Source organism: Gymnogyps californianus, chromosome 17 (genome assembly GCF_018139145.2).
Source record: "Gymnogyps californianus isolate 813 chromosome 17, ASM1813914v2, whole genome shotgun sequence".
NCBI lineage: Eukaryota > Metazoa > Chordata > Aves > Accipitriformes > Cathartidae > Gymnogyps > Gymnogyps californianus.
Window position 1 is genome coordinate 125,447 of NC_059487.1, and position 20,285 is coordinate 145,731.

General features: G+C 52.2%; 1 pseudogene; it reads left to right on the plus strand.

Moving 5' to 3' along the window:
- Nucleotides 1–1,544: 1,544 nt before the first annotated feature.
- On the plus strand, nucleotides 1,545–19,591 carry LOC127023428 (centrosome-associated protein CEP250-like; annotated as a pseudogene).
- Nucleotides 19,592–20,285: the final 694 nt, after the last annotated feature.

The following is a 20,285-nucleotide window of genomic DNA, read 5'->3' on the forward strand; positions in this document are numbered from 1 at the left end:
GATGGAAGAGAAGTCTGGCCGCTGCTGCTACTGCCACTACCGCTGTCAAAGGATGCAGCAGGGTTCAGCAGCTGGAATGTACATTCTCACACGGATAAAACCAATGCCCATACAGCGCTTAGGTCTCTGACTCGGTCCGATACTGGGATCGTGATTAGCGCGGAACAGCAATACCAGACTAACGACTGCCTGAAGGCTCTAAGCTCTGGCACTGCCTCGGATCCTTGGAGGCGAGGCAAGAGGAGGAACGGTACCTCCGCTCACCGAAGCAATGGGTTTGCTAGGTGTTTGACTCTGCCAAGGGGTGGAGTGTGACTGTTCCCTCAGCTCCTGCTCGGATTTTGGCTAACCCAGCTCATGCTCAGGCCTGCTGTGTGCTGGGAGCAGCACCATTAGGTTAAAGGGAGAGCACCAGGTAGGCAGCCCAGGTGGCCAGAAGGAGCTGAAGGGCCACGATGCAGCCGTTATCCCCTGCAGCTGGCTGTCTCCTGCAGCCATCATCTTTGTCTGGCAGGATTGTCTGAATCTGCTGACTTTTGGAAATGGTAGAGACCAGACTTCCAAGCTGGAAGGTATCAAACATCAGCTTACCCAAAAGCCTTTGAAGCGGGTCCAACAGCAGCCGGACTGCCGAGGCTTTCGGGCTTCCCAGTGTGATACAGGGGATGCCTGCGCCGTGACAGAGGTGGAAGGATGAGCGCTCTCACTAGGGAGCTAATTCTTTTCTTTTTTTGGCTCCTAAGTGCACAAATTCAGTGTTACAGGTTGTGAGTTATGAAAGCTCGTGACTGGAGTGGTGAGTGAGTGAATTCGCGTACTAGACGAGTCTGGGCAGAGGGGCCTGAGCCCTGTTTCTCAGATTTCTTCATGAGCTCTTCATGAAATAAAGCTTACTTCACGGAGGACGTTGTCCTGTAAATTTGAAGTTTTCTCTCCCCTACGGGTTTTTCTGTCACTGCTTGCAGCCTGTCCCGCTCGTGCTGCAACGCAGGGGGAAAAAGATGCGGTCATTCCAGCTATACACGCTTGGTTTTCGTACTAGGTCGGACCTCCTGCTGCAGTGGCAGTCAAGGGCTGAAGCTGGAGCTTTGAGGAGGAAGCTCCAGCTGTTCAGGTGGCTTCCCTGTGCGATGGAGCTTGTCTGGTGTCACTGCGGGCGCAGCCTTCTTGCCGCGGTGTCCCCGTGCCCCCCCCCCGACCCTCCGGTGTCAGGGACTGCTTCCTCCCGCTCCTGCTCTCCCAGACTCCCCAGGGCGGGCTTTTTGCCCCCAACGTTCTCCGGGGCCCTTAACGGTCTCTGAGCAGAACTCGCTGGAGCAAAGCGCTGCCGGGGCGGCCTCTCCCCCGCGGCAGCACCGCAGCCCGGCGCGGCACCGTCAGCGAGGAGCGAGGAGCGAGAAGCGAGGAGCGAGAAGGGAAGCGCTGCCCCAGAGCGGCCCCGAGCGAGCCCGGCTCTCCCGCCCCGCGGCCCGGCTCCCGGTCGCGCCCGGCGGGCAGGGTGAGCCGCTCCGCCCGCCCGGCAGGCGCCCGGCCGCGGCCCGGGGCCGCCTGAGCGCGGTCCGCCGGGACAGGCCGCGGAGCAGCCCCCGCCGCGGGGCCTGTCAGGCGGCGGAGCGGACATGGAGAGCGGGGGCATGGCGGCGCGGAGCCAGGCCTCCCTGCGGCGCCGGCTGCAGAGCTCGCAGGAGGCGCAGCACCGGCAAGCGGTGCTGGTGCGGAAGCTGCAGGCGAAGGTGAGGAGCGGGGGCGCCTGCCCGGGGGGGAGCTGCCCGGGGCCGGGCCGGGGTGCCCGGGCCGCCCGGGCTGCGCTGAGAGGGGACTGGGCGGCGGAGAGCTCGGGGGGCGAAGGCGCGGCCCCAACGGGGCCTTCCCCGGCGCTGCCGCGGGCGGGACGGCGCCGAGCCCGGAGCTCGGGGGAGGCCCCGGGGGAGGCCCCGGGAGCCGCCCCGCTCCGCCCGGCCCGGCCCGGCCCGGCCCGGCCGGCCGCCCAGGCGCGCTGGGCGCCTCGCCCTGCCGCTGTCAGCCTCCCGAGCCTCTCGTTCGGTCTTTGCCGCCCTTGACTGAACTTTGCCGCCTGGCTTGCGAACGCCTTGGTTTGGCCGCGTTAGCAGGGGGCTGTCCCAGAGGCAGGAGTCGAGCCGGCGGGGGTGGTTTTGGGCGGCCCCGGGCAGAGGCAGGCAGCTCGGGCCTGGTTGGCCCGGGGCGCAGGAGCGGTGGCAGCGAGGAGGGTGCCAGAGCTGGGCGGAGGGTCGGGGCAGGCCGTGCCCTGCCCGGCCCAGTGCCTGGCGGTGGTCAGGGCGCTGCCGTAAGGTCATCCTGCTTTTCTTGCCCGTGCTGGTCTTGTGCAGCTGAAGAGAAAGCCGCGTTCTGCACTGGCTGAGCAGCACCGTGGCCAGCACTGACTTGACTTGCTCAAGTTTGAAAAGCAATTTGGAAAACTCCTTTCTCTAGCTTCAGGGACCCGCTGGAAATACTGAGTTGGGGTACGGGATGGCCATAGGCCAGGCACGGCTGGCTAAGTCTGCCTCATCGTTCTGCTTGCCATCGCCGTCTTAGGATGAGCAGATAGCACTCCGTGGAAAAGAAACCCTGTCTCAATTTCTTTAATGTTAGAGACAGCAAAGCTTCCCTATATCGTAACGACTTCTTGTTGACTCTGTCGGCAGCACTGTGAAATACACTTCGCCGTGCTTGGGCTGTAAAGACTTAGAGGAAAGCTAAGGCAGGAGGAGCCGAGTCTGTTCCAAGCTGCATTCGCTCAGCTTCATTCTCTGTGTCCATCTAGGTCCTGCAGTACCGGACTTGGTGTCGAGAGTTGGAGCAGCAGCTGGAAGCAGGAGGGGTGAGTGCGCAGGTTGCTAACTAAAGACAGCGTACGTAGCGTTCGTTAACGCAGACAAAAAGCAGCTCCCACAGCAATGACAGAGGGAAACGAGATTTTGCTGCCTGAGGGTTTAAAGAAGCGCTGTAAGTTTGCCTGTCAGTGTTGTGTCCGGTTGCCATTCCTGGCGCAGCCAGTGGTCCCAGAAATGCCAGTCCAGAAAACCCTATGAAGAAGGATTTTAATGTTGTGAAAGAGTGCTTTATTGCTGGAGTACCATTTGTGCTAGGTGTCAGGAGAGGGCTCTGCTGCCTGTTACATGCTATGGCTGTCTCTGAAAAAGAATCGGGTGAAACATAGCGTTTTGGAAGGCAAGAATGCTGGCGTTCAACATACGGAGCTGGCTCCGTGCCTTTCTTTCTGCTTCGTGGCTAAAGTAGACGTAGGAAGCGAAGGGTAGGAGAGTATTCCCAGGCTTCAAGTCTAAGGGAGCGCTCACGGTCATGAGCTGAGGATAGCTAGCTGTGAGAGTTCAACAGGGGAGACTGAGGAGAGCTACTCACATTGAGTAACGCCCTTCCTCTCTGTAGTCACGACAGCGTTATGCCTGGAAGGAGGCACGAGCTCCTGAGATACCAAACAAATGGAGGGGAAAGCGATGGATGCTCACAGGAGTGAAGGGAACACAAGAATTTGACTAAGCATTTCCTTTCTTCTTCAGGGATCCCTTCCAGGCAGGCGGGAAGCCACAGAAGACCACAGCCTGAAGAAAGCACTGCTTCAGTCGGAAGAGGAGCAGCAAAGGTAAAAGGAAGCAGCCTTCCTCCTACTTGGTGTCCTGGATGCTCGTGGAAGTGAGGGAAAAGCTGTCAGTGCCACCTGGTCTCCCCAAGGGAAGCAGTCGGGCAAGCCGTTTTGAAAGGCGAAAGGTCCACAATCCGTTCTGTGGCGCAGCAATAGCGTTGTGTGCTGAACGGCTCTGTTCTGAGCGGGGCGTTGTTCCGGGTGACCTCCAAAGGTCCCTTTCCAGCCTAAATTGTTCTGTGATTCAGGAGGTGAGCTACTCAGCAGAGCCCCGTTGTAGGTTGAGAATCAAGGCCTGACATCGGGAACATTTCATGGCGCAGGCGTTTTCCTGTTTGGTTTTACCTGAAGAGCACGTCCTGTGCTTGTACCAGAGTCTTCCAGCAGAGCACTTAGCACCGCAGGCATCTTCTGCCACGTTTCTTTCTCTGCTTTTCCTTTTTCCTCTGCCCGAGAGATCCATTGTGTGTGGTGTAAAAGGCACCTGTGTGCTGTGTTACGTATGTTGCAAGCTAAGGCGGGAGAAGCACAGCTCCTGTTTTGATCCAGCAACTGAGTTTTGTGCTTGTTCACAGGGCAGCGGTTCTTGAAATTTGGTTTGTGCAATGTTTCCTGGCTGGGATATTAGTCTGTGGCCCCAGAGTCACTAGTGCTTTTAGATTCACTTTTCAGTTGAAAGTTTCATATAAAGCTGTTTCCCCTGCGTATATGGTGCTGTGTTTGTGGTGTGCGGTTTACTGGATCAACACGGTGGGGTCTTTGCTACAGGGCTTTGCTAGGTCTTTGCTCTGCGTCTAGCTACGCAGTGTGTAGGACAAGGACAGGGAGAGGCTTGCCAAGAAGGTGAGGGCAGCGGTGGGTACAGCACTGCAAGGGAAAAGGACATGGCAACTGAGAGAGGAGAGTGGAGGAAGAGAGGTGGTCAGGCCAACGACAGAGAAAGATGATGCATCCAGCGATGAGACAGCACGAAGCGGGGGCAAGACGTTAACTGTGGGCATCGTCAAAGTTGAAGAGGAAGGGGGCACTGAAATTGTAGACGGGAATTGAAGGCTCAAAGCAAGAGGAAGCAAATGAGTTTGCCATGCCAGGGAGATCTTAGTTAATCCTAGAAAGCACTTTTACCACCTCTCAGTTTGACAAGAAGGTCGGTGTTGAAGGAGCTGGAAAATCCCGGGGACGCTGCTTGTGGATAGCAGTTGTTCAGTGACCTCGTTGCTGTTTGTCCCTTTCCAAGGTGTGAGAATCTGGCAGAAGTGAACGCTTTCCTGTGGGAGCACCTTGATAAAGCGAATGAGGTTAATTCAGCCCTCAAAGAAGATGTTGGAAAACTGACGGCGGATTGGATGAGGGCCCGGGCGGAGCTGGAATTGAAGGAGAGTGAATGGCGCGGTGAACGTGAGGTAAGGGTAGGCTACGGGAAGGTCAGACGTGATGCCAGAGTGGAATGAGAATGCATTTTATTTCTGGCATAGGGAGCTTGCTGTGTGCAAGTTGTGGCTGTGTTGAGGATGTATTGGTGTTGAGGAGCAGAAGACAGGGGTGTGAGATGGAGGAGTGTCAGCAGACTGTGGTGGGTGCTGGAAGGTGCCCACCTGCTGTGACCATGCCGCTCGGTCTTAAAGGCAAATGCTGGCTGTTGCTGGGCACTGTGGGGCAGTCACACAGGACCGCCCGTCTTTTTCCTCGTTCCTAAATCTCTGTCTCCAGCAGCGGAGACCGGAGAGGTGTGTGTGTTTTCAGATTCAGAGCAGCCGACAGAAGAACAGGACAGGCCTCCCTTCCCAATAGCCTGTTGTAAGCAAATCTGACACTGCTCTCGGAGGGGCTCGTTTTTGCCTTCCTCCACCAAGCCTGTTAGACACCTCTGCAAGGCGAGGTGATGACTCACGATCAGTTTGCTTTGCTGACAGCCACTCGTGCAGGAGAAGTGTGGCCGTTCCCTTCCTTGCAGTCAGGTGGCAGGGCTGCTGAGGCTGCTTCTGTGGTGCCTCTTCAGTCCTCGATGCCCCTGTTGGAATTGTTGTGAAAGGAGACCTGGTGATGGTGGTTGTACTCTCTGCTATCTGAAAGACTTGTAGAGTGACAGCGAAGGCTGAATTGGCATTTCTTTTTGTCTTGGCGTGTTTAGCTTTCTGACAACTACTTAAGGGGTGCACGTAACCGTCTGCTCAGCCTGTGGCGTCAGGTGGTAACCTTCCGCCGTCATTTCCTGGAAATGAAGACCGCCACTGACCGGTGAGTAGAAGTTAAGGCTAGATCTCTTGCAGAAGAAATGTAGCTTCCCTTCACAGCTGCTTTTTGAGCCCTGATGTTACTTCAGTTGCGGCTAAAGACAGCATTTCTCCTTTGGTAGTCTGAAGCAATGCCATTCAGCGTGCTCTAGGCTATCTTCAGCATCATTTTGTTTGATGCTGGTTTTCAGATAAAACTGAGGGGCTCGGGCTATAAGCAGTGCAGAGGCCCCGAACAGATGGACTTGACTACGTTGATGTTTGGGCATATTAACACCGACGCGGGCACACGTGGACACGTTGGAAGAGACTCGCCAAAGCTAGGCATGCAGCATGTAGAGCGGTCCCTTTTATAGAGCGATTAAAATCCGCCTTAAATCTCACTGGCTGTCTTTTCCCACTGCTCCTGATGGAAAGATCGTTTGTGAATGTTTGGGGTTTTTTTTTCCCTTCTCGTTTCCAGCTTACATTTATTCTGGTCAGTTTGCATCCGCTTATTCCTGTGCCATCATTGTTGAGAGAAAGGATAGCTTCTCTACCCTGTTATTGCATTTATCCGATTTATTTTGCTTAGTTTGATACCTCCTTTTTATGATTGTTTTCTTGTTGTTGGGCTCGCTGAGGTTCCTTTCTCGCAGTTGCCTTCTATGCAAACAAAAATAGTGTAGCCGTACTAGTAGCTTCTTCTGGTGTCAGCGTGCAACTTCAAACTCTGGGTTTCCGTCAGCCATTTACCTTATTTGATTCTAAGCTTTCCTTAATGCGTAGAGTATGCCTGACCTACTAGTTAGTTCTTGCAGCCTTCTGGCTGTTCCATACATTTCTTCTTACCTCTGAGGAGAAAAGAGACTCATTCCTCAACCATCAAACAGACTCATTGCTCCACTGTCCAGATGTGTCCTGATCCCAAAGTGTCAGATGAATGATTGGTCCCAACGAAGATGTCGTCTTTCCTGCCGGCTTTTACTGTTGCGCAATTACGTGCTTCAGAAGTGAGTCAGGTGGTAAAGCTGGTGCGAACGTGATCTCTTTCTTGATTCTTCTTCAGAGATTTGTCAGAGCTGAAGGCAGAGCAACGGAGGCTTTCTGGATCGGTACTTGTAAGCTGCTCCCGCCTGAACTCTGCCGTACGGCTCCGGGAGTCCGTCAGTCTGGGTAGACCTGTCCTGAAGGATCAGGCACAGCAGGAGCGGAAGAGGAAATAAGCCAGAAGACTTGGGAAGCGATGCACTTACAAGTCAAGGGGACCTGGAGAAGAAGGAGCTTCAGGAGAGGTAAATGTGTTTTAAACTTTGCTATTGCCAACATTATCTTTCGTGGCTGCTGCTGGGATTCATAGATGGGCTGTGTTCACATTTAAAACACGCCCATTCTGCACAGCCTCGTTTCTGTCCCTAGTCAAAGTATGGCCTTCAACAGAAAGGGTAGGGAAAAATGTCTGACTGACAGAAGCTCTTGTGAGTAAGACAAGACTGGAAAAGAGATTGCATGTTAGAGTGGTTTTGCTGTTAACTGATTCTTGGTGAGAAATTGAGACCAGCATAAAGAGAGCTCTGTCTCTTGTACAGCCCTTTTGCTACCCAGGGCTGTGCTACAGGAGTTGGGAGGCATTTGCCCAGGACCATCACATGCGCTGTAGCACCTCTGTAGTGACGTTTCCATGCCAGACTGAGTGCAGAAGGCCTTTGGGGCAAGAAGTGCCGTTTTGCAACATCGCACATAGTAACCCGAATCATCCTGTGATCCTATGATTATTCGAGTGGAAATTCATACACATCTCCCCGAATAGATTGCAAGCTCTTTCATCGGTTCACTGCTGAAGGCAAAAGTAATTGTGGGACTATTAATCTGGACTTTAAAAGTCTGTCTTACCCAAAGAAGAACTTGGGAAAGTCTTGCATCCAACGTATGAAAGAGGAGAGAGAGAACTAACAGGCAGGAAGCTGTTAGCTGCCTGAAAGGAGGTTGTAGCGAGGTGGGTGTCGGTCTCTTTTCCGGCGGAACAAGTGACAGGACGAGAGGAAACGGCCTCAGGTTGCGCCAGGGGCGGTTTAGATTGGATATTGGGAAAAATTTCTTTGCCGAAAGGGTTATCGAGCATTGGAACAGGCTGCCCGGGCAGCGGTTGAGTCACCATCCCTGGAGGCAGTTAGAAGACATGTAGACTGCGGTGCTTAGGGACGTGGTGTAGTGGTGGACTTGGCAGGGTTAGGTTTACGGTTGGACTCGATGATCTTAAAGGTCTTTCTTTTCCAACCTAAATGCTTCTGTGATTCTATACGGTTGGTTTTGGAAATGAGAATGTTTTACATTAAAAACTTGTTTGTCTTTCCCCTTCTCCTAGGCTGAAGGACTTAGGTGCGCTTGAAGGAAAACATGCATTATTACAGAGTGAGTTGGTAGTCGCAGGAGAGACACTGGAGGAATCGCACCTTCAGAGGGATCTGCTGAAGCAAGAGAAACATGAGCTTACCATGGCACTGGAAAAGGTATGGTCACCTTATTCCGAGGCAGCACTTGTGGGAGAGGGAGTTGTGATAGCAAGACCACCACCGATGCTGTCTCTGGCAGTAGAAGACAGGGACAATGTTGTTCTCCTTCTTGGAAAACGGTGATCAGACCACACAGGCTCTTTGGTGTAGCTAGTGCCGCGTGCTTATTGGGGACACGTTACTGGGAGTATGTCAGAGACACAAAAGGGGATCTGGAGTGGCTGCTTCAAGTCAGGGATTTTCCTGTCTTTGTTCTCATGTTGTTCTTTTGTCTCTCCAGGCAGAGCAGGCAGTAGCAGAGTTGTCAGAGGCTCAGAATAAGCTGAGCGCTGAAGCAGCTGATCTACGTGTTGCAACCGCAAAGATGAGCAGTATGAATGAAGCCCTTGCGTTGGATAAAGTGCAACTGGGCAAACTTGTGTTGCAGGTGAGCAGAGTAGCCAAAGATCTTGCCAAGGGTTCGTCTCCAGCTGCTGCTGCTGCTGCCGCCTTTCCGACTTCTTGCCTTCCGACAGTATGACTGTCTGAATATGGAAATGTTCCTTTTTCTGTCCAAGCCAAACCTCCTGTAGAAGGTAAATCTGACTGTATCTTATGTCCTCTGTGCTTCTGTGATTGTAGCTGGAGCAAGAGAATGAAGTTCTGTCAGGCAAAGTGGACGAGATGGAGAGAGCAAAGATCTCTGACCAGGAGAAGCTGACCGTGTGTGAACGAACAAATGAAGAGCTCAGCGCAGAGAAAGCCCACCTGGAGCAGCTGCTGAAGAAAGCAGAGGAGCACCAGGAGGGGCTGCAGGTAGAGCTGAGGATACTGGCAGAGGAGAAGGCAGAAACCCAAGAGAAGCTCAGTCAGGTGAGCCCAAAAAGCGGGTGCTTTCTGGGTGGGCTTTGGGCTGCTTGGCTCAGTGAAGCTGTATCTGTTGGCTTCTGCAGGGTTTTTGTCAAGGAGACGCTTGGTAGTGCTGGAGGTCAGAAGGCATTGTTTACTTCCTTTTGGAAGCGTGTTGCTGGCTTGCAGAGAAGTTCCGCAGTTCTCTGAGTTGTCCTCTGCTTCTACAGGTTACTTTAATCCACCTGGCTGTGCTGGCCTCTTTTTTGGCTTTTGAGAAGCTGCAGGGAGATGCTTTGTCTTGCCCGTGAATCTGAGTGAGGCTTCTCCTCTCACATGTGGCAAAAGAAGCAAAGAGCCTAGCTCTTCACCCTTTTTCCGAGGCAAAAAAACCCAGGGCTGCCTGTTGCTATTTACGCTTTTTGTTGTGAAGTCTGCAGCTTTCAAAGCTGCATTTGTTCGAGCCTAGAGAGCGGGACAAAGCTGCAAGCCAGTGTCTGCTGTCCTGCACTGCCAAGAATGGGAATGACACCTTGGAATTGTTGAAATTGTATTTTAAGACGTACATGCAGCTTTGAATTGCTGGAGCCTCTTTAGGCTTTGAGGAAGAAGATGAGAAATAGGTGATGGCACAAGACTCTCTACTCTGGACTAACTGATTTCGGTACAGTGGAGAAAGAGCTTGGGAGAATCATGTCACTGGAGGAGACTAGGGAGTTTGCCATCGTTTAAGTGTCAGTTTCATAATGTGCAATCCTGGGTATTAGGGGATAACTTTGAGAGGAGAATTGGTTGTTTCTGATGGTCTGTTCTCTGTTAGACAGTCTTAGTTTTGGAGTACGTGGTATGTTTGGCAAATAGCCAGCAGAGGTGTTATACTGAAGAAAACAGCTGAAAGATCAGGGTTCATCTTCGAGCTTGAATACCGGCAAGGTATATTAGACAACTTCTTTGTGTAAGACAAGTAAACGGTATTGTTGACGTGAACTGCTGTACAAACAGAGTCTGCCATCTCTTTGGCCACATCAGCCAGACATTCCGAAATCACTAAATGACACTGCTCGCCACGGGGGCCGTTGCCCTGCCAAGCATCACCTCATTGCATCCAACTGCTTTACCCACGAAAGTAGGTGACGCTTTGATGGGTTGGGTTTTTTTTCCTAGAAGGAGAAACCATGTGTATTTTCACTTTCTTCAGCGAGCAAAGTTGCTTTTGCTCAAGCTTTGCTGAAGTTGTCCATTACTGGAATAGATTCGGATAGAATCGTAGTTTGCAAGGTGGCAGTTCTGGAAGATGCAGTATTTTTGCATGAAAACAGGTAGTCTGGGGTATGTACGTTTGCCCTGAGGGAGCTGTCTGGCCCCAGGCAACCCAGGAGGGCCTTACACATCACTTTCAAGTTAACAGTGCCAGTGCCTTTTGGCAGCCCAGGGTATGAGTGCGGTATACAGCAGATGCTCTTAACCTTGCAGCCCAACGTCCAGGAGCTCTTTCTCCTCCAGCTGATTCAGAAGCGGCACTGGCCGGCTCTGCCCAGGACTCCAGAGAAAGGACTCCAACTGTGTTTTGTCCCGCTTCCAGGTTTACCGCCAGCAAGAGTCGGCTAGCAGTGGTCTGGAGCAGCTGCGCCAGGAGTCCTCTCGCCAAGGGCATGCGCTGGCCAAGGTGTGCAAGGAGAAGGAATTGCTGGTGCACGAGAAGGCTGCCCTAGAGGTGCGACTGGCAGCCGTGGAGCGGGACAGACAAGGCCTTTCAGAGCAGCTGGCAGAGGCCAGGTAAAGGCGGGGAGGAGACCCTAGGCAGGACATTATTTAGTGTCTCTAGTTGTAAAGGTGGCCATCATTACACGAGGATTTCTTGCGGCCTGTGTGCTTTTCAGCTGTTTTCAGCTGAAATCAGCTGGGATCTTCAGAATTCAAGGCTATTACATACGGACACTGTGAGTAGGACGCTGCCATTTAGGGTGAAGCTGGAGGCTCATGCTGAAAATGTTGAGGGCCTTCTGTTTCTAAGCTAACTCTTGTCACCTGTGGTGCAGGACCTAGAGTTGGTTACACCAGCAGCAGGGAAACCTCTTTTGAATTCGTGCCAGTCTTTGGGAGTTCTTGCCCATCACTGATGTCTGGGTCCTGTACTCCTTACCACATGCTGTGTAGAGACAGACGTCACGGAGAAGTTATACAGGGAAGGCACAAGATTCTGTCCTTCTGCTGTATCAGGTTTCTGAGATCAAACGCGACAAGTTCTGCTTTTCCAAAAAAAAACCCCAAAACCAACCCAACGTATTGAGACGTTCGTCCTCCTCTTAGGTGTTTTTGAGAAGACTCCTGAGCTTGCAGAGCTGTACAAATGGTGTTTTAGAGATTGATTGTCATGCTTTTTGACTTTTTCACTTTACCACTCCAGAGTATGTTGTTGGCAAGGCTGATAAACACCATTTTGACTGAGTCTGTTTCTTGAGAGCTGCTGCTGCTTCTGAGCTCCAGCTTCTCTTATTTGATCCAGCTGAATTATGTGTTGTCAATTATTGGGCTGTAGCAACTGTTCTTGCCAAATGTGGCTCTCAAGAGCCTTTTGTTGTCGCAATTTTGGACTCGATCTTTTCTGTTCTGTTTTAGAGACTGACTTTGATTTATCCTTAAAACAGAGCATATTTACTTTGGACTGCCAGAGATTGGCGTAATCAGAAATATGTGCTTGTTCTCCTTCTCGACGATACATCCTCCGTTGGCCATCAAAGTAGTGAAATCCTGCTGTTGTGGGTTTATTGTTGTTCCACTCAGGTGCCTGGGCGTTCCCTCGGAGGAGCCTGCATTGCCATTTTAAATGGCAGAAATACGCTTTCTGTATACAAGTTTCCATGCAGCCCATTTTCCGTACTCAGGGGTAGGGATCTCGAACCACTTCTTACTGGAGTAACTCCCTGTGGGTGTCAGGAGCAAGAAACTCCTTTCCCTCTGTATTTGCAACTTGCAGGTCGGCGAAGGAGACCCTGGAATCCCGCCTGTTTGAGGCTCAGCAGCACTTATCTCAGTTGGAGATCGCCGGGAGTCAGCTTGAAATCCAACTTCACACCGTCACGCAGGCCAAGGAGGTGATCCAAGGTGAGAGCCTCACGTGCTTTGTTTCTGGTGATCCCCCTGCCTAGGGGAGACGGTATAAAAATAGCTCTCTGTCTGCAGTGCTTCTGAGGAGTGAAGGAGCTGGAGACAGATCCCTCCTACACTGAAATTCAAATGGCTTAAGGTCAGTAAAGTCAGAACCACTGTTTGGGCAGGCACTGAATCTTGCCATTTGTCGTGTTTGCAGGGGAAGTGAAGTGCCTTCAATGTGAGCTGGAAGCAGAGAGGTCTCTGATGAGGCAGGAACGGGAAAACATGGCAGAACGGCTCTTGCAGACAGAACAGCAGTATGACAACACCCTGAGACTCAGCAAGCTGATCACGAAGTGGAAATAAGCAAGCTCCTGCAAGACCTGGTAGGAAACGATACGCTTTTGAATTCTTTGAGCAAGCTTTGTGAGCTGGCTTGAGAAGAAGAATAGCCTGAGCGTGTGAAATGGCAGCAGTCATCTGTCATAGGCCACACATTGCTAGGCCAGGCAGCAGAGCCAATGGCTCCTACTTGAAGGCACGTGAACACCCACAGGACTCTGCTGGGACAGTAACTGCAGCCCCAGATTCAGGGTGGGCCTAAGACGAGTTCAGCAGAAGGTTGGGTGGTCCCCACCCAAAGCATGGCAGCAAAGGGGCAGGAGCTTACCGGACTCCTGTCTGCCGTGAAGCGGACTCCTGACATTCCTGCCAGCTGCAGGCACGGGAACTTTGTTCCTTTCTGTCTGTCCTTCCGCGGTTGACAGAGGCATTAGCTTTGGGCTAGAAGCGTATGGAACAGGGCCCTTGTCCCTGGTACTTCAGTTCGTGGCCTGTCTTGTGACTAGGCATCGGGGTACTGGCCTCTTGCTCACCCTGCAGTCCATCAGCATCTGTTCATTGATGAGAATGGAGTTGAGCTTTGAAAACAGAGACTCTGAGAATAGAGAGAAATCCCGAGGCGAGAGGTGTTGGGAAACAGGCAGCCATCAGAGAGGGGAAGGTGACGTCTCCTTTTCTTCCACCTGCTGCCCTCCTTTTAAGTTCCTCGATAGGATGTGGTTGATGGAGGGCACAAAGCCACTACGGTGCGCTGTTCTGGTGAGGGGTTGTGGGAGGGATGAAGCTTCCCATTTTTTTGAGGAGCTTGGCTGGGACTCCGTCTTGAAGTCTCTTCCTCCCCTCATCAGGCAAGCGAGCGGGAAGGGCACCATTCAGAGGTCCAGGAGATGCTGCAGCAATGGGAAAAGGAGAAGGCAGAGACAGAAAGGGAGCACGAGAAGAAGCTGTTTGATATGAAGCAGGAAATTGCTACCATGCAGGCTCAACAAGAAGAGGAACGAACTAGAGTCGAAAATGCCAAGCAAGAGGTAAAGACTGTGAAGGCAGAATTTGTGTGGTGTTTTCACTCTTCTGGGCTCCGTATTGGCAGTGCCTCTCTGGACACTGTCCGTCTGGGTAGAAGTGTCTCTCAGCTGCCCCTTTGTAAACAGGAGTGATGCCTTAGCAACCATGAGACCTTTCTGCCACGAGGGACAGGGCCTCTAATGCGAGAGGCTACCAGAGGGTAGGTTTAAGAAAGGCAGGAAGCGCGTTGCCGGCCTGAAGAGAACGTGAGCACCATAACTGTGTCTCACAATGGGTGAGCTCAAAAAGGAAGCCACCTGCACAGCAACGATAGAGCTGTGGGAGATGGCTGGATATCGGGCTGCTAACTAGGTGCGAAAGTCGCTATTGAAAGACAAACAGGGCACAGCAGAAGACGAGGGATACCCTCGCCAGCAAGGCGAGACGCTGGTGAAGATTCAATCACGGATGGACCATGTTTATATGGTCCATTGGCATGGACCCATGCCAATCTCACTTAGGAATCTGTGCCTCCAAGTGGGCAGATAATGACCTAGGAGACCAGCAGCGTAGTGCTTTGAGAACGCCTGAGCCCATCAGTCTTCGAGTCTTGCCGCACAAATTTTGTGGGGGAAGTTTATACCCATCTTCTCTCTGTTTCTGTGCAGGTCGCATCACAAGTGAGAAATCTGCAGGTGGATCTTGATCATATGAAAGGAAACTTGAAGGAGAAAAACTTAGAGCTTATGTCTCGGACTCTGCAGATCCAAGAACTGGAAATGGAGAGGGAACAGGTGAAATCTCTGCACGCAAGCCTTGAGCACCTGAGGGCAGCTCTTAAGGACAGAGAGAGTGAGTGTGACTCTCAAAGGGATCAGTTAAGCCTCTTGCAGCGGTACAAGGAACAGCAAGAGGGGTACTTGCAAGAGCTTCATGGTAAAGTAGAAAAGATGACACTTGCTTTATCTAAAAAAGATCAAGAGCTTGAGTCCCAACAAAAGCAAATCCAGGAAGCTGAAGAAGTCATGGCACTGCAGTTGAGGACTGTCCGTCACCAACTGGAGCAGACCTTCGAAGCCTTAAAAGAAAAGGACAGGCTCCTGGACATCCAAAAGCAACAAACACGGAGCTATGAGGAAAAAACAGAAGAACGGATGAGTGTCTTACGCAGAGACTTAGAATACACTACGGCAATACTGAAAGAAAAGGATTTCATGATTGAATCTCAGAAGGAACTGATTGAGACCTTCCAAAAACAAGAACAAGACTCGGAACAGCAGAAGGAAATCCTGCAACGTCTTGAAGTGGCACTAAAGGAAAAAGAGCAAGAAATTGTATCCCTTAGAAAGCAATGTGAGGCATGCAAGGAACAGGAGGAAAAACATGAAGCCGAGCAAACAAATCTTCAAGCAACAAAACTGACTCTGAAAGAAAGAGAAAAAACGATCGGGGGTTCTGGAGGAGGCTATCTCTAAGCTTCAACAGCAAAAGGAGGAGGCAGCGATGCAGACTAAAGCTATACTGCAAAAACTAGAACACGCTGCATCTTCTCTAGAAGCTAGAGATCAAGAGATCGTGTCTTTGCAAGAGCATGTCCAGGACCTTCGAGAGCAGAAGGAGTTCGAAGGCAAGCAGGCCAAGAGTCTAGAGCGGGATCTAGACAAAATGAGCCAAATCCTGAAGGAGAACCATTTGGAGTTCCTCAAGCAGACAGAGCAAATGAACATGTTCCGGCTTCGTGAAGAGAGCATGAAAGTAGCACTAACCTCATGCCAGAAGCAAGTGAATCTGCTTGAGGACGTGGTGAAGAAGAGAGAGGAAGACAATGAGACTCTTATGCAGAAACTCCAGCGCCAAGAAGAAGAACTGAGACCTTGCAGAATCTCCAGCTTAGGCTAACCAAGACGAATGAAGAGGTTAGACATCACAGAGAGCAAGAGAAGCTCCTAGAAGCAGCCTTGCATGAGAGGGAACAAGAGACCAAGGCTGAAGGTGAGCAAAAGAGTTAGAAGAGGAAAGAAGAGCTCTTCGGGAAGACCTCCGGCACGTTCAGCAAAGGCTGACAAAGAAGGATGAAGAGATCAAGTACCAGAGAGACAGAGTCGGTATTTAGAGAAGACTCTGGCAGGGAGAGAACAAAGCTTAGGAGGCAGAGTGAACTCCTGAAACAAATAACATCGGCTTTGCGATGGAAAGACGGAGGGGAGACCCTACAGAAACAAATCCAGAAACTCCGAAAATGGGAGGAAGAGGAAGCAGAGAAGAGGAGAGTTCTCCAGGAGAGAGACCGTTCCTTGCAAAGGCAGAAGGAGCTAACCCAACAACTGGAAGATGAGCGGAAAGCAAAGGGGGAAGAGTTGGAGCGTGCGATTGCTATTTTGAAGCAGACTGAAAGCGGAGAAGTCAAATGGAAAGAGAAGGCACAAGCACTGACTCTCGCCCTTACCAAGAGTGAAATGGCCAATGGCACTTTGAGGAAGAAGTAGCCGTCCTGCAGAGTGTGGTTTCAGAGAGGGACACGGACCGGTTTCATCATCAGGTAGGCAACGGGATTGATCATCAGTCAACCAAAATGTCTACAAAGGGTTCTAATGATGTTTCCCATAAAGATATGGGAATATATAGGCCCATAAATCCGTGACCTGCTTGGTCATGGAAGAAACCATGATTGCAGCCAGCAGGCTTGCCTGTCTGTAGAGCTCCGGCCAGAGGCCACTCACCTGCTAGAACGTTTTCTGTCAAGCCCAGAACTACTGAAAGTACTACAGCGCTTGCTGTTAAAATTCACTCCGGTCCAAAAGTTGGGGACGGGTAATTGGTTCTCTCCTGTCTAGGCAAGCTTGGCCAACGTGTCGTGGTTAGGATTTGCCATGGAAAGGAAAGAGCACAGTTGACCGAACTAACGTACTAAACTTCGTAGAATTGTGTAACGCTGGCTGAACAGCAGCTACGCTGACGGTGCTTAGAGGATGCTCTCAGAGATGTAGATTTCTGAGGTACAGCTTTTCCAGTGTATTAAAAATAATGGAATCTGTACCATTGCCTGACGAGGTGAAAGGCTTCATTGCGCGTTCAGGATGTACTTGCGCCGCAGTCCAAAAAGCATGGAGGCAAATTTGTGTGGATTTCTCCAAGGCGATCTGGAGGAGGGCCCCTAGGAAGAGAGTGTGTTGTTTTGGCCCGTGGACCAGGAGGAGAAGAAGGGACTTAGCACTGTCTGTTCCTGAGTGCGGTCACTCTCCCTGACTTGTTGATTGTGGCCCTTCTAACCTTTCTGGGGCACCAGCTCACACAATCTCCTCTCTGTATGCCCAGCAGGCTATTGCAGAAGGGGAGCAGCTCTCGTGGCTCTCGGAGAAGAGACTCCTGTCGCAGCGGCTGGAACATCTGCAGCGAGCAGTTGCAAGGCTGGAACTTGAGAAGACTGAGGTGAAGCAACTCAATGCTGAGCTCAGGAGGACTCTTGAGCAGGTAAACCAGGCTTTCACTGCTTCTGCAAAGCCTCACGGTCCTCTGGAACACAACCCCTTTCCACAGACAGCACTTCGGAGTCCTCTGCTTGTTTCCTTCCCTCTCCCACCTCCCCCTGTGGACACGCACGTCCGTATTTTCTCTCTCTCCTGGCGCCCCGTTGCCTTCACAAATGCACATTCACTCCGGTACCACCCTTCTTGCCCCAGTGGCCCCATACGCACACATTGGACACTCTTGTGTCAGGATCTGCTTCCTCTCGCTCTTTCTCTTCCGTAGTCTACTTGGAGTGCTTTTGGCCCCCAGCGTTCTCTGGTGCACTTAACGGTCTCTGAGCAGACACCTCCTTGCCGTGATGTCCAGAGGTCCTTTTGCTCCTTGTTTGGTGGCAGGTTTCTGTGACCCTTTCTCCTATCCAACGTGCAGGTGGAACGTGAACGGAGGAGACTGAAGAGATACTGTAGTGGTCGGTCGCTGCCAGATGCATGCGGATTTTCTCTCTCCGACCAGCACAAGGTGCCTGCTTCTCGACGGGTGAGAACAGACTCTTACTTGGTGGAGAGGCTCTGGCCATACAGAGGAACAATGGCAAATCCCGGTGGCAGCAGCCCCCGGTATAGACCTAACGGCAGTCGAATATAGACCATGGCCCTGGCCAGACTGGAGGCCAAAACCAAATCCTTGCGTTTTCTTCACAGGAGGAGTCTCACACGCGCTGCAGTCGTCGATTAGCTGAGTTGCAGAACCAGGTGAGGAGGAGGAAAGCTCTCATCACAAGCTGCTGGGGCTGTACTCATGGGCACAACTCTGCACGCTGCTACAGCCCGAGGCTTGTTTGGCTGTCAGGGAGTGAGTACACCAGGCGGTGGAAATACCCAGTCAGACCCATCTGTTGGCCGTGGCCAAACAACATCATTCACCTAGGTCTAGTCTCTGGCTTGCCTAAAGGTGGGAGAGGGATTGGAGGAAATTCAGAAAACTGGAACTCGCCGGAAAAGAGGGAGTATTCTAAGGCTGTTCCCCTTGAGTCTCACTCACCTGGTTGACTCCTCCTGTTTTCCCTTGGCTCAATTACCAGTGGAGCTTGCAGCATATCACTGCGCATTCCCCTGCCGGGGCTGGCTGCCTGAGTTTCAACATCTAGCCTGCTCTAGCAGATCAGGGTCGCCCTTTTTATCTGGTTTGGCTTTATGTTGACAGACCTTGGTGTTGTAATTCCAATGTAGCAGGTTCCATAAGCCATAAAACTCCTTTAGGAATTGCTTCTGTTATTTGAGTTCGCTTGCCAAGAAAGAGTATTTTCATATTCCTAGCCTGAGGTTGGGGATGGCATTCCCGTGGGGAGCACAGCCCTCGGCGAAGCACACGTCACTTTGAAAAGAGAGGAAAACCTCTGACCTGAGCTGTGCTCCCCAAAACAGCAAAGCCCTGAGCGCTGCTCCCAGTGCTGGCATCTCCTCCACTCCAAAGCAGGCAGAGGGCAACATGCCAGAGCTGCTGTGGCCGCACTGCACTGCAAACCTGAGAGGAGGTGAGAGCAGCTGGGTCTCTCCCCGCAAAAAGCCCAGCAGGCACAACCCCGTGTTGCCAGGAAAGAAGAGAGTTGGAGGAGTTTCATTTCCCCCTGGCTTTGTTCATCCAATTCTGCTCTGCTCATTTGTGAAATGCTCTGAAGGGAGGAAGAATGAGCGTTTTCTCCCTTTTCGTGTGCTAGCTCTCAAGTTTTGCAACTAGATCATAACAGAACAGTTCTTCAGTACCTTGTGTAACCAGTAGTGCTCCTGCTGAGGACAAAGCATGGGGAACCGAGGTGGCAGTAGCCCAGATCTCCTTTGAAAAAAACGAGCTGGGTTACTAAATCCTGTAGGAACCTGTCTTTCATATACATGGAATGTCTCGGTGTTGTACGTGTGAATGGTATGCCGGAAAGAGACTCGAATTGTTGATAATCTCAGGTCAGTTCAGGGTGACTCTGGGAACCTGTTACTGCCCATTCCACAAGTGGGACAAAGCGTTTGTCAGGGCTGGAGTTAGAGGGTGCGTCTTCCCTGACAGCCGGAACCGTGGAGCTGCAGATGGTCCTAACAGCGTGGGCTTGTCTGAGCTCGGCCTTTCGCCTCTTTCAGGTGTCCCTTCTGCAGACGCAGCTGGCGCAAGAACGCAAATGCAAGCAGGACTACATTGAGTGCTGTGCAAAGACCAGCCAGGAGCTGTCAGACCTTCACCGAGAGCTGTCTTGCTCCTTAGCAGCTGTGGTCAGGGAGCCCGAAGCTGCTGTTCTGGAGGCAGAGACTCGGAAGCTGGCTCAGCCTCTCTGAGCCTTCTTTTCCTGTAGAGGAGCAGCTGCAGCATCACGGGGTTCCTGTCTCGTGCCCTTCCCAGGAATGCATTATGTTTTGCTGTGGGAAACGGGCTGCGTTTGTTCTCTTTGCCTTTGCAAGCATCTCCTAGTGACGGTGGTTTTTTTGAAGTTTTTTTGAATAAAAGGAATTGTGCAGGACCGCACTTTTTCAGTAGGAAAAAGCAAGGGGTGGGTAAATTGGTGGCTTAGGAAAAGGTGACGCTGTTCTTTTACTTGCGCAAGTCAGCTATTGGGAGGTGTCGTACGATTGAAGCTCTTGAGTTCATGGCCGTTCCCTGTGAGGAGAGGGGAGATGGAGGTGTTCTCAAAATGAAGGGGGAAGAGTACACGCCAGGGATCGAAGGTGGGGCACGAGAGTGGATTTTTTCCTTCCTTCCTTCCTTCCTTCCTTCCTTGCATGCTTCAGCACAAAAAGCGGCGGTACTCTGCCGAGCTGATTTGCTTTCAGCTCTGTCGCCGCGACAGCCAGCCTGAGGGGCAGCCCGGCTGTTCTCCGAAGGGCGTTAGTAACCAACTGCAGGCCTGTCAAAGAGGGAGGCAGCGGATGGGCTGGGGAGGGCGCGAAAGCCAGTGAAAGCCGCTCCCTGCCAGCAGCTTGGCCTCGGGGTCGAGCCCTCTCCAGCTAACCGATCTCGGCCCAGTCCGCGTCTCTCGGGCGTCCTTCCGAGGCCCGGGGCCGTTGGCAGGGCGGGCAGAGGAGGGCGAGGCGGCAGCGAGGACCTTCCCGGCCCGGAGGCGACCGGGAGCGCCAGCCCCTCCCGCCAGCCCCCTCGGCCGGCTTCGGGCCGCGCTGCCGGGCGAGCCCGGGGGCGGTGCCGGCCCGGCCCCGGAAG